Here is a 16,698-nt window from a genome sequence, read left to right as displayed (position 1 = left end):
AAATGACTCATGTATGGGAGGGTTCCATGGTGTAATGGTTAGCACTCTGGACTCTGAATCCAGCGATCCGAGTTCAAATCTCGGTGGGACCTGCTTGAATTATGAGATTTACTATTTCACCCATTTCTTAGAATTTGGTCTTGGAAAAACATAACGTCAATGTTTTATACTGATACTTATCAACGTATAAGTATGCATCTATGTATACATAGCTATATCCGTCTAGATAGCGATAAGACTATATAAAGAAATCAATTATTCATAAACATATGTATTGAAGCTGAAAACTAAAAACTGTTGTTTCCCATCCACAATTTAAACGTTAGGTTCATTTCCTCTCTCATCTATATGACCAGTAATGAGATAGTTAATTTTTGCTGATTTCTTATATGACAACATGCTTGACTTACACAGTGCATTTAATTGTGAATTTCTTTGAAAGAGAAATTCAGATTATTACCTTTGACACGTCTTTCGAAAGATTTTACTTTATGGTTATGGATTTACTTTAGAAAATCAGAGTGTAAATATATGTGTGTCTGAATTTCACGATTGTTATTCAAAACGTCATATCTTCTGTCCCCATAATACACAATTTGATTCCTCAAGTTTTGTTTTAATGAAGGATTTCCAATTAAAAAGTTCCATCTTCCCCTTATCAATAACAGTAAGATTTAAGAAAGTAATATCTTGCATCAGCCCCCTGTGATGAGTTTGAGAAAACAGAGTCAGCTCGCAAAATGTCTCATTATTTTGAGCCATTTAATTTCCATGTTTTCTAAAAGTTCTATAATTTGCTCACATCGAATAGACTTTCAGAATACAATCAATAAATTAATGTTTCACTCTACCCGTGTTAGATTTGTGATATTTATGAATACACTTGACAGAAAAAGATTTGATCAACAGTCATGAAAGTGGTCCCACCGAGATTTGAACTCGGATCCTTGGATTCAAAGTCCAAAGTGCTAACCATTACACCATGGAACCTCCCATGTGACAAGGGAGCAAATTGCTGCAGCAATGTGAACATTTCAAAGTTTTTAATGTTCTACAGTCAAAGACCAACAGAATGTTATTACTTTTCTATTCTGTTCAACTTTTGCATATTGAACTATGTTAGGGAAGGATGTTGCCCAGAGGACTCAAGTAACGCTATCACTCTGTTGAACTTTACTTTTTATGTGAGATACGATTTTGCAATAAAATATAAGATTCCCCCGTGAATGCAATCTCTTCTCTCAAAATGAAAAGCTCAACCTGGTACAGGTGGTTTGATGGTATCATGCTTAGCACTCTAGACTCTGAAAACCGGGATCTGAGTACAAATCACAGTGGGACTTATCTAAACTTTACGATTTTCTTTTTCCATTCAGTTCTTAGAATTATTAATTGGAAAAACATCTCATTTACTTATAAACTTGTACATATCCACTTTACACGTATGTATCTCCCTATATCTTGCTAAATGTCTCTGTATATTTATAGGACAACATAAACACATACATTATAAAAATGCATATAATTAGTAGAGGTGAAAATAATGAAAAGTTGAAAAGTTGTTGCCTCTCCACATTTGAAACATGAGCTTCTTCTCCTTACTCTTCTATATGTCATGAAATTGAGATAGTCACTTTTTACTCAATTTTGATCTAACAATATAGTTGATTTATACAAAGCATATCATATGATTTGTGAATAATCTTAAAAGAGAAAATTAGATCAGTACCTGTGAGGCCTCCAAGCAAAAGCTTATGTTTCACGATTGCAGATCGACTGTTGAAAATCAGCATGAAAAACGTTTTATTTCACAATTTCCATACTAATATACAAAAAACATTTGTACTATCTGAATGATACCGTCATTGTGGTTCTCTAGGTTTGATTTAAGAACACTTCTCTTTCAAAATGTGCTAAATTCGCCTTATCAATAGCGCAGAAAGCTTCAAAAAGGGATGCTGGGAATCATGCCTCTGAAATGCATTTCAGAAAAACAGGATAGGATTTCTTAATGTCACACTATTTTGTGTAGGAATGTGATGTAAACGTATTATAATGTTTGTATTTCTGTAACTTGTTCAAGCTGATGGACGTTTTGAAAGGAATCAATAATTGTCTCTTTCAACCTACTGGTGTTGGATTTGAGCTATCAATAAACAAAGGTGACAGAAATAGAAAAGGTCAAGAGTAATAAAATAGTACCCCCAAGATTTGGACTGGTACCTTTGCATGCAAAGTCCAACGTGCCAATCATTGCTCTTTGGAGCAGCCCATTTGAGAGACAAAGAAATGGGTGTATTAGTTTGGAAATGTAAAATGTTTTAATATGTTACAGTCAAAGATGATCATTATGATATAACTTGCCTATCCTGATAAACGTTTGCATATTTAACACTGTTAAGGAGAATGTATCTGAACAGAATCAAATCACATTATAGCTCTTTACACTATGAGCATTCAACAGAGATATCGTTTCATCAATGTAAGAAATGCCCCGCACTAATGCGCTCTCTTTTGTCTCAATGGAAAAATGACTCATGTATGGGAGGGTTCCATGGTGTAATGGTTAGCACTCTGGACTCTGAATCCAGCGATCCAAGTCCAAGCTCGGTGGGACCTGCTTGAATTATGAGATTTACTATTTCACCCATTTCTTAGAATTTGGTCTTGGAAAAACATAACGTCAATGTTTTATACTGATACTTATCAACGTATAAGTATGCATCTATGTATACATAGCTATATCCGTCTATATAGCGATAAGACTATATAAAGAAATCAATTATTCATAAACATATGTATTGAAGCTGAAAACTAAAAACTGTTGTTTCCCATCCACAATTTAAACGTTAGGTTCATTTCCTCTCTCATCTATATGACCAGTAATGAGATAGTTAATTTTTGCTGATTTCTTATATGACAACATGCTTGACTTACACAGTGCATTTAATTGTGAATTTCTTTGAAAGAGAAATTCAGATTATTACCTTTGACACGTCTTTCGAAAGATTTTACTTTATGGTTATGGATTTACTTTAGAAAATCAGAGTGTAAATATATGTGTGTCTGAATTTCATGATTGTTATTCAAAACGTCATATCTTCTGTCCCCATAATACACAATATGATTCCTCAAGTTTTGTTTTAATGAAGGATTTCCAATTAAAAAGTTCCATCTTCCCCTTATCAATAACAGTAAGATTTAAGAAAGTAATATCTTGCATCAGCCCCCTGTGATGAGTTTGAGAAAACAGAGTCAGCTCGCAAAATGTCTCATTATTTTGAGCCATTTAATTTCCATGTTTTCTAAAAGTTCTATCATTTGCTCACATCGAATAGACTTTCAGAATACAATCAATAGATTAATGTTTCACTCTACCCGTGTTAGATTTGTGATATTTATGAATACACTTGACAGAAAAAGATTTGATCAACAGTCATGAAAGTGGTCCCACCGAGATTTGAACTCGGATCCTTGGATTCAAAGTCCAAAGTGCTAACCATTACACCATGGAACCTCCCATGTGACAAGGGAGCAAATTGCTGCAGCAATGTGAACATTTCAAAGTTTTTAATGTTCTACAGTCAAAGACCAACAGAATGTTATTACTTTTCTATTCTGTTCAACTTTTGCATATTGAACTATGTTAGGGAAGGATGTTGCCCAGAGGACTCAAGTAACGCTATCACTCTGTTGAACAGTACTTTTTATGTGAGATACGATTTTGCAATAAAATATAAGATTCCCCCGTGAATGCAATCTCTTCTCTCAAAATGAAAAGCTCAACCTGGTACAGGTGGTTTGATGGTATCATGCTTAGCACTCTAGACTCTGAAAACCGGGATCTGAGTACAAATCACAGTGGGACTTATCTAAACTTTACGATTTTCTTTTCCATTCAGTTCTTAGAATTATTAATTGGAAAAACATCTCATTTACTTATAAACTTGTACATATCCACTTTACACGTATGTATCTCCCTATATCTTGCTATATGTCTCTGTATATTTATAGGACAACATAAACACATACATTATAAAAATGCATATAATTAGTAGAGGTGAAAATAATGAAAAGTTGTTGCCTCTCCACATTTGAAACATGAGCTTCTTCTCCTTACTCTTCTATATGTCATGAAATTGAGATAGTCACTTTTTACTCAATTTTGATCTAACAATATAGTTGATTTATACAAAGCATATCATATGATTTGTGAATAATCTTAAAAGAGAAAATTAGATCAGTACCTGTGAGGCCTCCAAGCAAAAGCTTATGTTTCACGATTGCAGATCGACTGTTGAAAATCAGCATGAAAAACGTTTTATTTCACAATTTCCATACTAATATACAAAAAACATTTGTACTATCTGAATGATACCGTCATTGTGGTTCTCTAGGTTTGATTTAAGAACACTTCTCTTTCAAAATGTGCTAAATTCGACTTATCAATGGCGCAGAAAGCTTCAAAAAGGGATGCTGGGAATCATGCCTCTGAAATGCATTTCAGAAAAACAGGATAGGATTTCTTAATGTCACACTATTTTGTGTAGGAATGTGATGTAAACGTATTATAATGTTTGTATTTCTGTAACTTGTTCAAGCTGATGGACGTTTTGAAAGGAATCAATAATTGTCTCTTTCAACCTACTGGTGTTGGATTTGAGCTATCAATAAACAAAGGTGACAGAAATAGAAAAGGTCAAGAGTAATAAAATAGTACCCCCAAGATTTGGACTGGTACCTTTGCATGCAAAGTCCAACGTGCCAATCATTGCTCTTTGGCGCAGCCCATTTGAGAGACAAAGAAATGGGTGTATTAGTTTGGAAATGTAAAATGTTTTAATATGTTACAGTCAAAGATGATCATTATGATATAACTTGCCTATCCTGATAAACGTTTGCATATTTAACACTGTTAAGGAGAATGTATCTGAACAGAATCAAATCACATTATAGCTCTTTACACTATGAGCATTCAACAGAGATATCGTTTCATCAATGTAAGAAATGCCCCGCACTAATGCGCTCTCTTTTGTCTCAATGGAAAAATGACTCATGTATGGGAGGGTTCCATGGTGTAATGGTTAGCACTCTGGACTCTGAATCCAGCGATCCAAGTCCAAGCTCGGTGGGACCTGTATGAATTATGAGATTTCCTATTTCACCCATTTCTTAGAATTTGGTCTTGGAAAAACATAACGTCAATGTTTTATACTGATACTTATCAACGTATAAGTATGCATCTATGTATACATAGCTATATCCGTCTATATAGCGATAAGACTATATAAAGAAATCAATTATTCATAAACATATGTATTGAAGCTGAAAACTAAAAACTGTTGTTTCCCATCCACAATTTAAACGTTAGGTTCATTTCCTCTCTCATCTATATGACCAGTAATGAGATAGTTAATTTTTGCTGATTTCTTATATGACAACATGCTTGACTTACACAGTGCATTTAATTGTGAATTTCTTTGAAAGAGAAATTCAGATTATTACCTTTGACACGTCTTTCGAAAGATTTTACTTTATGGTTATGGATTTACTTTAGAAAATCAGAGTGTAAATATATGTGTGTCTGAATTTCACGATTGTTATTCAAAACGTCATATCTTCTGTCCCCATAATACACAATTTGATTCCTCAAGTTTTGTTTTAATGAAGGATTTCCAATTAAAAAGTTCCATCTTCCCCTTATCAATAACAGTAAGATTTAAGAAAGTAATATCTTGCATCAGCCCCCTGTGATGAGTTTGAGAAAACAGAGTCAGCTCGCAAAATGTCTCATTATTTTGAGCCATTTAATTTCCATGTTTTCTAAAAGTTCTATCATTTGCTCACATCGAATAGACTTTCAGAATACAATCAATAAATTAATGTTTCACTCTACCCGTGTTAGATTTGTGATATTTATGAATACACTTGACAGAAAAAGATTTGATCAACAGTCATGAAAGTGGTCCCACCGAGATTTGAACTCGGATCCTTGGATTCAAAGTCCAAAGTGCTAACCATTACACCATGGAACCTCCCATATGACAAGGGAGCAAATTGCTGCAGCAATGTGAACATTTCAAAGTTTTTAATGTTCTACAGTCAAAGACCAACAGAATGTTATTACTTTTCTATTCTGTTCAACTTTTGCATATTGAACTATGTTAGGGAAGGATGTTGCCCAGAGGACTCAAGTAACGCTATCACTCTGTTGAACAGTACTTTTTATGTGAGATACGATTTTGCAATAAAATATAAGATTCCCCCGTGAATGCAATCTCTTCTCTCAAAATGAAAAGCTCAACCTGGTACAGGTGGTTTGATGGTATCATGCTTAGCACTCTAGACTCTGAAAACCGGGATCTGAGTACAAATCACAGTGGGACTTATCTAAACTTTACGATTTTCTTTTCCATTCAGTTCTTAGAATTATTAATTGGAAAAACATCTCATTTACTTATAAACTTGTACATATCCACTTTACACGTATGTATCTCCCTATATCTTGCTATATGTCTCTTTATATTTATAGGACAACATAAACACATACATTATAAAAATGCATATAATTAGTAGAGGTGAAAATAATGAAAAGTTGTTGCCTCTCCACATTTGAAACATGAGCTTCTTCTCCTTACTCTTCTATATGTCATGAAATTGAGATAGTCACTTTTTACTCAATTTTGATCTAACAATATAGTTGATTTATACAAAGCATATCATATGATTTGTGAATAATCTTAAAAGAGAAAATTAGATCAGTACCTGTGAGGCCTCCAAGCAAAAGCTTATGTTTCACGATTGCAGATCGACTGTTGAAAATCAGCATGAAAAACGTTTTATTTCACAATTTCCATACTAATATACAAAAAACATTTGTACTATCTGAATGATACCGTCATTGTGGTTCTCTAGGTTTGATTTAAGAACACTTCTCTTTCAAAATGTGCTAAATTCGCCTTATCAATAGCGCAGAAAGCTTCAAAAAGGGATGCTGGGAATCATGCCTCTGAAATGCATTTCAGAAAAACAGGATAGGATTTCTTAATGTCACACTATTTTGTGTAGGAATGTGATGTAAACGTATTATAATGTTTGTATTTCTGTAACTTGTTCAAGCTGATGGACGTTTTGAAAGGAATCAATAATTGTCTCTTTCAACCTACTGGTGTTGGATTTGAGCTATCAATAAACAAAGGTGACAGAAATAGAAAAGGTCAAGAGTAATAAAATAGTACCCCCAAGATTTGGACTGGTACCTTTGCATGCAAAGTCCAACGTGCCAATCATTGCTCTTTGGAGCAGCCCATTTGAGAGACAAAGAAATGGGTGTATTAGTTTGGAAATGTAAAATGTTTTAATATGTTACAGTCAAAGATGATCATTATGATATAACTTGCCTATCCTGATAAACGTTTGCATATTTAACACTGTTAAGGAGAATGTATCTGAACAGAATCAAATCACATTATAGCTCTTTACACTATGAGCATTCAACAGAGATATCGTTTCATCAATGTAAGAAATGCCCCGCACTAATGCGCTCTCTTTTGTCTCAATGGAAAAATGACTCATGTATGGGAGGGTTCCATGGTGTAATGGTTAGCACTCTGGACTCTGAATCCAGCGATCCAAGTCCAAGCTCGGTGGGACCTGCTTGAATTATGAGATTTACTATTTCACCCATTTCTTAGAATTTGGTCTTGGAAAAACATAACGTCAATGTTTTATACTGATACTTATCAACGTATAAGTATGCATCTATGTATACATAGCTATATCCGTCTATATAGCGATAAGACTATATAAAGAAATCAATTATTCATAAACATATGTATTGAAGCTGAAAACTAAAAACTGTTGTTTCCCATCCACAATTTAAACGTTAGGTTCATTTCCTCTCTCATCTATATGACCAGTAATGAGATAGTTAATTTTTGCTGATTTCTTATATGACAACATGCTTGACTTACACAGTGCATTTAATTGTGAATTTCTTTGAAAGAGAAATTCAGATTATTACCTTTGACACGTCTTTCGAAAGATTTTACTTTATGGTTATGGATTTACTTTAGAAAATCAGAGTGTAAATATATGTGTGTCTGAATTTCATGATTGTTATTCAAAACGTCATATCTTCTGTCCCCATAATACACAATATGATTCCTCAAGTTTTGTTTTAATGAAGGATTTCCAATTAAAAAGTTCCATCTTCCCCTTATCAATAACAGTAAGATTTAAGAAAGTAATATCTTGCATCAGCCCCCTGTGATGAGTTTGAGAAAACAGAGTCAGCTCGCAAAATGTCTCATTATTTTGAGCCATTTAATTTCCATGTTTTCTAAAAGTTCTATCATTTGCTCACATCGAATAGACTTTCAGAATACAATCAATAGATTAATGTTTTACTCTACCCGTGTTAGATTTGTGATATTTATGAATACACTTGACAGAAAAAGATTTGATCAACAGTCATGAAAGTGGTCCCACCGAGATTTGAACTCGGATCCTTGGATTCAAAGTCCAAAGTGCTAACCATTACACCATGGAACCTCCCATGTGACAAGGGAGCAAATTGCTGCAGCAATGTGAACATTTCAAAGTTTTTAATGTTCTACAGTCAAAGACCAACAGAATGTTATTACTTTTCTATTCTGTTCAACTTTTGCATATTGAACTATGTTAGGGAAGGATGTTGCCCAGAGGACTCAAGTAACGCTATCACTCTGTTGAACAGTACTTTTTATGTGAGATACGATTTTGCAATACAATATAAGATTCCCCCGTGAATGCAATCTCTTCTCTCAAAATGAAAAGCTCAACCTGGTACAGGTGGTTTGATGGTATCATGCTTAGCACTCTAGACTCTGAAAACCGGGATCTGAGTACAAATCACAGTGGGACTTATCTAAACTTTACGATTTTCTTTTCCATTCAGTTCTTAGAATTATTAATTGGAAAAACATCTCATTTACTTATAAACTTGTACATATCCACTTTACACGTATGTATCTCCCTATATCTTGCTATATGTCTCTGTATATTTATAGGACAACATAAACACATACATTATAAAAATGCATATAATTAGTAGAGGTGAAAATAATGAAAAGTTGTTGCCTCTCCACATTTGAACCATGAGCTTCTTCTCCTTACTCTTCTATATGTCATGAAATTGAGATAGTCACTTTTTACTCAATTTTGATCTAACAATATAGTTGATTTATACAAAGCATATCATATGATTTGTGAATAATCTTAAAAGAGAAAATTAGTTCAGTACCTGTGAGGCCTCCAAGCAAAAGCTTATGTTTCACGATTGCAGATCGACTGTTGAAAATCAGCATGAAAAACGTTTTATTTCACAATTTCCATACTAATATACAAAAAACATTTGTACTATCTGAATGATACCGTCATTGTGGTTCTCTAGGTTTGATTTAAGAACACTTCTCTTTCAAAATGTGCTAAATTCGCCTTATCAATAGCGCAGAAAGCTTCAAAAAGGGATGCTGGGAATCATGCCTCTGAAATGCATTTCAGAAAAACAGGATAGGATTTCTTAATGTCACACTATTTTGTGTAGGAATGTGATGTAAACGTATTATAATGTTTGTATTTCTGTAACTTGTTCAAGCTGATGGACGTTTTGAAAGGAATCAATAATTGTCTCTTTCAACCTACTGGTGTTGGATTTGAGCTATCAATAAACAAAGGTGACAGAAATAGAAAAGGTCAAGAGTAATAAAATAGTACCCCCAAGATTTGGACTGGTACCTTTGCATGCAAAGTCCAACGTGCCAATCATTGCTCTTTGGCGCAGCCCATTTGAGAGACAAAGAAATGGGTGTATTAGTTTGGAAATGTAAAATGTTTTAATATGTTACAGTCAAAGATGATCATTATGATATAACTTGCCTATCCTGATAAACGTTTGCATATTTAACACTGTTAAGGAGAATGTATCTGAACAGAATCAAATCACATTATAGCTCTTTACACTATGAGCATTCAACAGAGATATCGTTTCATCAATGTAAGAAATGCCCCGCACTAATGCGCTCTCTTTTGTCTCAATGGAAAAATGACTCATGTATGGGAGGGTTCCATGGTGTAATGGTTAGCACTCTGGACTCTGAATCCAGCGATCCAAGTCCAAGCTCGGTGGGACCTGTATGAATTATGAGATTTACTATTTCACCCATTTCTTAGAATTTGGTCTTGGAAAAACATAACGTCAATGTTTTATACTGATACTTATCAACGTATAAGTATGCATCTATGTATACATAGCTATATCCGTCTAGATAGCGATAAGACTATATAAAGAAATCAATTATTCATAAACATATGTATTGAAGCTGAAAACTAAAAACTGTTGTTTCCCATCCACAATTTAAACGTTAGGTTCATTTCCTCTCTCATCTATATGACCAGTAATGAGATAGTTAATTTTTGCTGATTTCTTATATGACAACATGCTTGACTTACACAGTGCATTTAATTGTGAATTTCTTTGAAAGAGAAATTCAGATTATTACCTTTGACACGTCTTTCGAAAGATTTTACTTTATGGTTATGGATTTACTTTAGAAAATCAGAGTGTAAATATATGTGTGTCTGAATTTCACGATTGTTATTCAAAACGTCATATCTTCTGTCCCCATAATACACAATTTGATTCCTCAAGTTTTGTTTTAATGAAGGATTTCCAATTAAAAAGTTCCATCTTCCCCTTATCAATAACAGTAAGATTTAAGAAAGTAATATCTTGCATCAGCCCCCTGTGATGAGTTTGAGAAAACAGAGTCAGCTCGCAAAATGTCTCATTATTTTGAGCCATTTAATTTCCATGTTTTCTAAAAGTTCTATCATTTGCTCACATCGAATAGACTTTCAGAATACAATCAATAAATTAATGTTTCACTCTACCCGTGTTAGATTTGTGATATTTATGAATACACTTGACAGAAAAAGATTTGATCAACAGTCATGAAAGTGGTCCCACCGAGATTTGAACTCGGATCCTTGGATTCAAAGTCCAAAGTGCTAACCATTACACCATGGAACCTCCCATGTGACAAGGGAGCAAATTGCTGCAGCAATGTGAACATTTCAAAGTTTTTAATGTTCTACAGTCAAAGACCAACAGAATGTTATTACTTTTCTATTCTGTTCAACTTTTGCATATTGAACTATGTTAGGGAAGGATGTTGCCCAGAGGACTCAAGTAACGCTATCACTCTGTTGAACAGTACTTTTTATGTGAGATACGATTTTGCAATAAAATATAAGATTCCCCCGTGAATGCAATCTCTTCTCTCAAAATGAAAAGCTCAACCTGGTACAGGTGGTTTGATGGTATCATGCTTAGCACTCTAGACTCTGAAAACCGGGATCTGAGTACAAATCACAGTGGGACTTATCTAAACTTTACGATTTTCTTTTCCATTCAGTTCTTAGAATTATTAATTGGAAAAACATCTCATTTACTTATAAACTTGTACATATCCACTTTACACGTATGTATCTCCCTATATCTTGCTATATGTCTCTGTATATTTATAGGACAACATAAACACATACATTATAAAAATGCATATAATTAGTAGAGGTGAAAATAATGAAAAGTTGTTGCCTCTCCACATTTGAAACATGAGCTTCTTCTCCTTACTCTTCTATATGTCATGAAATTGAGATAGTCACTTTTTACTCAATTTTGATCTAACAATATAGTTGATTTATACAAAGCATATCATATGATTTGTGAATAATCTTAAAAGAGAAAATTAGATCAGTACCTGTGAGGCCTCCAAGCAAAAGCTTATGTTTCACGATTGCAGATCGACTGTTGAAAATCAGCATGAAAAACGTTTTATTTCACAATTTCCATACTAATATACAAAAAACATTTGTACTATCTGAATGATACCGTCATTGTGGTTCTCTAGGTTTGATTTAAGAACACTTCTCTTTCAAAATGTGCTAAATTCGCCTTATCAATAGCGCAGAAAGCTTCAAAAAGGGATGCTGGGAATCATGCCTCTGAAATGCATTTCAGAAAAACAGGATAGGATTTCTTAATGTCACACTATTTTGTGTAGGAATGTGATGTAAACGTATTATAATGTTTGTATTTCTGTAACTTGTTCAAGCTGATGGACGTTTTGAAAGGAATCAATAATTGTCTCTTTCAACCTACTGGTGTTGGATTTGAGCTATCAATAAACAAAGGTGACAGAAATAGAAAAGGTCAAGAGTAATAAAATAGTACCCCCAAGATTTGGACTGGTACCTTTGCATGCAAAGTCCAACGTGCCAATCATTGCTCTTTGGCGCAGCCCATTTGAGAGACAAAGAAATGGGTGTATTAGTTTGGAAATGTAAAATGTTTTAATATGTTACAGTCAAAGATGATCATTATGATATAACTTGCCTATCCTGATAAACGTTTGCATATTTAACACTGTTAAGGAGAATGTATCTGAACAGAATCAAATCACATTATAGCTCTTTACACTATGAGCATTCAACAGAGATATCGTTTCATCAATGTAAGAAATGCCCCGCACTAATGCGCTCTCTTTTGTCTCAATGGAAAAATGACTCATGTATGGGAGGGTTCCATGGTGTAATGGTTAGCACTCTGGACTCTGAATCCAGCGATCCAAGTCCAAGCTCGGTGGGACCTGTATGAATTATGAGATTTACTATTTCACCCATTTCTTAGAATTTGGTCTTGGAAAAACATAACGTCAATGTTTTATACTGATACTTATCAACGTATAAGTATGCATCTATGTATACATAGTTATATCCGTCTAGATAGCGATAAGACTATATAAAGAAATCAATTATTCATAAACATATGTATTGAAGCTGAAAACTAAAAACTGTTGTTTCCCATCCACAATTTAAACGTTAGGTTCATTTCCTCTCTCATCTATATGACCAGTAATGAGATAGTTAATTTTTGCTGATTTCTTATATGACAACATGCTTGACTTACACAGTGCATTTAATTGTGAATTTCTTTGAAAGAGAAATTCAGATTATTACCTTTGACACGTCTTTCGAAAGATTTTACTTTATGGTTATGGATTTACTTTAGAAAATCAGAGTGTAAATATATGTGTGTCTGAATTTCACGATTGTTATTCAAAACGTCATATCTTCTGTCCCCATAATACACAATTTGATTCCTCAAGTTTTGTTTTAATGAAGGATTTCCAATTAAAAAGTTCCATCTTCCCCTTATCAATAACAGTAAGATTTAAGAAAGTAATATCTTGCATCAGCCCCCTGTGATGAGTTTGAGAAAACAGAGTCAGCTCGCAAAATGTCTCATTATTTTGAGCCATTTAATTTCCATGTTTTCTAAAAGTTCTATCATTTGCTCACATCGAATAGACTTTCAGAATACAATCAATAAATTAATGTTTCACTCTACCCGTGTTAGATTTGTGATATTTATGAATACACTTGACAGAAAAAGATTTGATCAACAGTCATGAAAGTGGTCCCACCGAGATTTGAACTCGGATCCTTGGATTCAAAGTCCAAAGTGCTAACCATTACACCATGGAACCTCCCATATGACAAGGGAGCAAATTGCTGCAGCAATGTGAACATTTCAAAGTTTTTAATGTTCTACAGTCAAAGACCAACAGAATGTTATTACTTTTCTATTCTGTTCAACTTTTGCATATTGAACTATGTTAGGGAAGGATGTTGCCCAGAGGACTCAAGTAACGCTATCACTCTGTTGAACAGTACTTTTTATGTGAGATACGATTTTGCAATAAAATATAAGATTCCCCCGTGAATGCAATCTCTTCTCTCAAAATGAAAAGCTCAACCTGGTACAGGTGGTTTGATGGTATCATGCTTAGCACTCTAGACTCTGAAAACCGGGATCTGAGTACAAATCACAGTGGGACTTATCTAAACTTTACGATTTTCTTTTCCATTCAGTTCTTAGAATTATTAATTGGAAAAACATCTCATTTACTTATAAACTTGTACATATCCACTTTACACGTATGTATCTCCCTATATCTTGCTATATGTCTCTGTATATTTATAGGACAACATAAACACATACATTATAAAAATGCATATAATTAGTAGAGGTGAAAATAATGAAAAGTTGTTGCCTCTCCACATTTGAAACATGAGCTTCTTCTCCTTACTCTTCTATATGTCATGAAATTGAGATAGTCACTTTTTACTCAATTTTGATCTAACAATATAGTTGATTTATACAAAGCATATCATATGATTTGTGAATAATCTTAAAAGAGAAAATTAGATCAGTACCTGTGAGGCCTCCAAGCAAAAGCTTATGTTTCACGATTGCAGATCGACTGTTGAAAATCAGCATGAAAAACGTTTTATTTCACAATTTCCATACTAATATACAAAAAACATTTGTACTATCTGAATGATACCGTCATTGTGGTTCTCTAGGTTTGATTTAAGAACACTTCTCTTTCAAAATGTGCTAAATTCGCCTTATCAATAGCGCAGAAAGCTTCAAAAAGGGATGCTGGGAATCAGGCCTCTGAAATGCATTTCAGAAAAACAGGATAGGATTTCTTAATGTCACACTATTTTGTGTAGGAATGTGATGTAAACGTATTATAATGTTTGTATTTCTGTAACTTGTTCAAGCTGATGGACGTTTTGAAAGGAATCAATAATTGTCTCTTTCAACCTACTGGTGTTGGATTTGAGCTATGAATAAACAAAGGTGACAGAAATAGAAAAGGTCAAGAGTAATAAAATAGTACCCCCAAGATTTGGACTGGTACCTTTGCATGCATAGTCCAACGTGCCAATCATTGCTCTTTGGCGCAGCCCATGTGAGAGACAAAGAAATGGGTGTATTAGTTTGCAAATGTAAAATGTTTTAATATGTTACAGTCAAAGATGATCATTATGATATAACTTGCCTATCCTGATAAACGTTTGCATATTTAACACTGTTAAGGAGAATGTATCTGAACAGAATCAAATCACATTATAGCTCTTTACACTATGAGCATTCAACAGAGATATCGTTTCATCAATGTAAGAAATGCCCCCGCACTAATGCGCTCTCTTTTGTCTCAATGGAAAAATGACTAATGTATGGGAGGGTTCCATGGTGTAATGGTTAGCACTCTGGACTCTGAATCCAGCGATCCGAGTTCAAATCTCGGTGAGACCTGCTTGAATTATGAGATTTACTATTTCACCCATTTCTTAGAATTTGGTCTTGGAAAAACATAACGTCAATGTTTTATACTGATACTTATCAACGTATAAGTATGCATCTATGTATACATAGCTATATCCGTCTAGATAGCGATAAGACTATATAAAGAAATCAATTATTCATAAACATATGTATTGAAGCTGAAAACTAAAAACTGTTGTTTCCCATCCACAATTTAAACGTTAGGTTCATTTCCTCTCTCATCTATATGACCAGTAATGAGATAGTTAATTTTTGCTGATTTCTTATATGACAACATGCTTGACTTACACAGTGCATTTAATTGTGAATTTCTTTGAAAGAGAAATTCAGATTATTACCTTTGACACGTCTTTCGAAAGATATTACTTTATGGTTATGGATTTACTTTAGAAAATCAGAGTGTAAATATATGTGTGTCTGAATTTCACGATTGTTATTCAAAACGTCATATCTTCTGTCCCCATAATACACAATTTGATTCCTCAAGTTTTGTTTTAATGAAGGATTTCCAATTAAAAAGTTCCATCTTCCCCTTATCAATAACAGTAAGATTTAAGAAAGTAATATCTTGCATCAGCCCCCTGTGATGAGTTTGAGAAAACAGAGTCAGCTCGCAAAATGTCTCATTATTTTGAGCCATTTAATTTCCATGTTTTCTAAAAGTTCTATCATTTGCTCACATCGAATAGACTTTCAGAATACAATCAATAGATTAATGTTTCACTCTACCCGTGTTAGATTTGTGATATTTATGAATACACTTGACAGAAAAAGATTTGATCAACAGTCATGAAAGTGGTCCCACCGAGATTTGAACTCGGATCCTTGGATTCAAAGTCCAAAGTGCTAACCATTACACCATGGAACCTCCCATGTGACAAGGGAGCAAATTGCTGCAGCAATGTGAACATTTCAAAGTTTTTAATGTTCTACAGTCAAAGACCAACAGAATGTTATTACTTTTCTATTCTGTTCAACTTTTGCATATTGAACTATGTTAGGGAAGGATGTTGCCCAGATGACTCAAGTAACGCTATCACTCTGTTGAACAGTACTTTTTATGTGAGATACGATTTTGCAATAAAATATAAGATTCCCCCGTGAATGCAATCTCTTCTCTCAAAATGAAAAGCTCAACCTGGTACAGGTGGTTTGATGGTATCATGCTTAGCACTCTAGACTCTGAAAACCGGGATCTGAGTACAAATCACAGTGGGACTTATCTAAACTTTACGATTTTCTTTTCCATTCAGTTCTTAGAATTATTAATTGGAAAAACATCTCATTTACTTATAAACTTGTACATATCCACTTTACACGTATGTATCTCCCTATATCTTGCTATATGTCTCTGTATATTTATAGGACAACATAAACACATACATTATAAAAATGCATATAATTAGTAGAGGTGAAAATAATGAAAAGTTGTTGCCTCTCCACATTTGAAACATGAG

General features: G+C 33.8%; 9 non-coding genes across 9 annotated transcripts; 2 read left to right on the top strand and 7 right to left on the bottom strand.

Moving 5' to 3' along the window:
• Nucleotides 1-20: 20 nt before the first annotated feature.
• Nucleotides 21-92, top strand: TRNAQ-CUG (transfer RNA glutamine (anticodon CUG)). The gene has a single exon. It is a non-coding gene; the product is annotated as a tRNA-Gln (tRNA).
• Nucleotides 93-918: 826 nt separating this feature from the next.
• Nucleotides 919-990, bottom strand: TRNAQ-UUG (transfer RNA glutamine (anticodon UUG)). The gene has a single exon. It is a non-coding gene; the product is annotated as a tRNA-Gln (tRNA).
• A 2,455-nt stretch (nucleotides 991-3,445) lies between these two features.
• Nucleotides 3,446-3,517, bottom strand: TRNAQ-UUG (transfer RNA glutamine (anticodon UUG)). Its single transcript has one exon. It is a non-coding gene; the product is annotated as a tRNA-Gln (tRNA).
• Nucleotides 3,518-5,963: 2,446 nt separating this feature from the next.
• Nucleotides 5,964-6,035, bottom strand: TRNAQ-UUG (transfer RNA glutamine (anticodon UUG)). The gene has a single exon. It is a non-coding gene; the product is annotated as a tRNA-Gln (tRNA).
• Nucleotides 6,036-8,481: 2,446 nt separating this feature from the next.
• TRNAQ-UUG (transfer RNA glutamine (anticodon UUG)) lies at nucleotides 8,482-8,553 on the bottom strand. The gene has a single exon. It is a non-coding gene; the product is annotated as a tRNA-Gln (tRNA).
• A 2,446-nt stretch (nucleotides 8,554-10,999) lies between these two features.
• Nucleotides 11,000-11,071, bottom strand: TRNAQ-UUG (transfer RNA glutamine (anticodon UUG)). The gene has a single exon. It is a non-coding gene; the product is annotated as a tRNA-Gln (tRNA).
• Nucleotides 11,072-13,517: 2,446 nt separating this feature from the next.
• Nucleotides 13,518-13,589, bottom strand: TRNAQ-UUG (transfer RNA glutamine (anticodon UUG)). The gene has a single exon. It is a non-coding gene; the product is annotated as a tRNA-Gln (tRNA).
• Nucleotides 13,590-15,139: 1,550 nt separating this feature from the next.
• Nucleotides 15,140-15,211, top strand: TRNAQ-CUG (transfer RNA glutamine (anticodon CUG)). The gene has a single exon. It is a non-coding gene; the product is annotated as a tRNA-Gln (tRNA).
• An 826-nt stretch (nucleotides 15,212-16,037) lies between these two features.
• TRNAQ-UUG (transfer RNA glutamine (anticodon UUG)) lies at nucleotides 16,038-16,109 on the bottom strand. The gene has a single exon. It is a non-coding gene; the product is annotated as a tRNA-Gln (tRNA).
• Between the last annotated feature and the right edge of the window lie 589 nt (nucleotides 16,110-16,698).

The sequence above is a fragment of the Lissotriton helveticus genome, chromosome 4_1 (assembly GCF_964261635.1).
Source record: "Lissotriton helveticus chromosome 4_1, aLisHel1.1, whole genome shotgun sequence".
Taxonomy (NCBI): Eukaryota; Metazoa; Chordata; class Amphibia; order Caudata; family Salamandridae; genus Lissotriton; species Lissotriton helveticus.
Note: the sequence above shows the minus strand (reverse complement) of the source record. Positions and strands in the feature narration are given on the sequence as shown.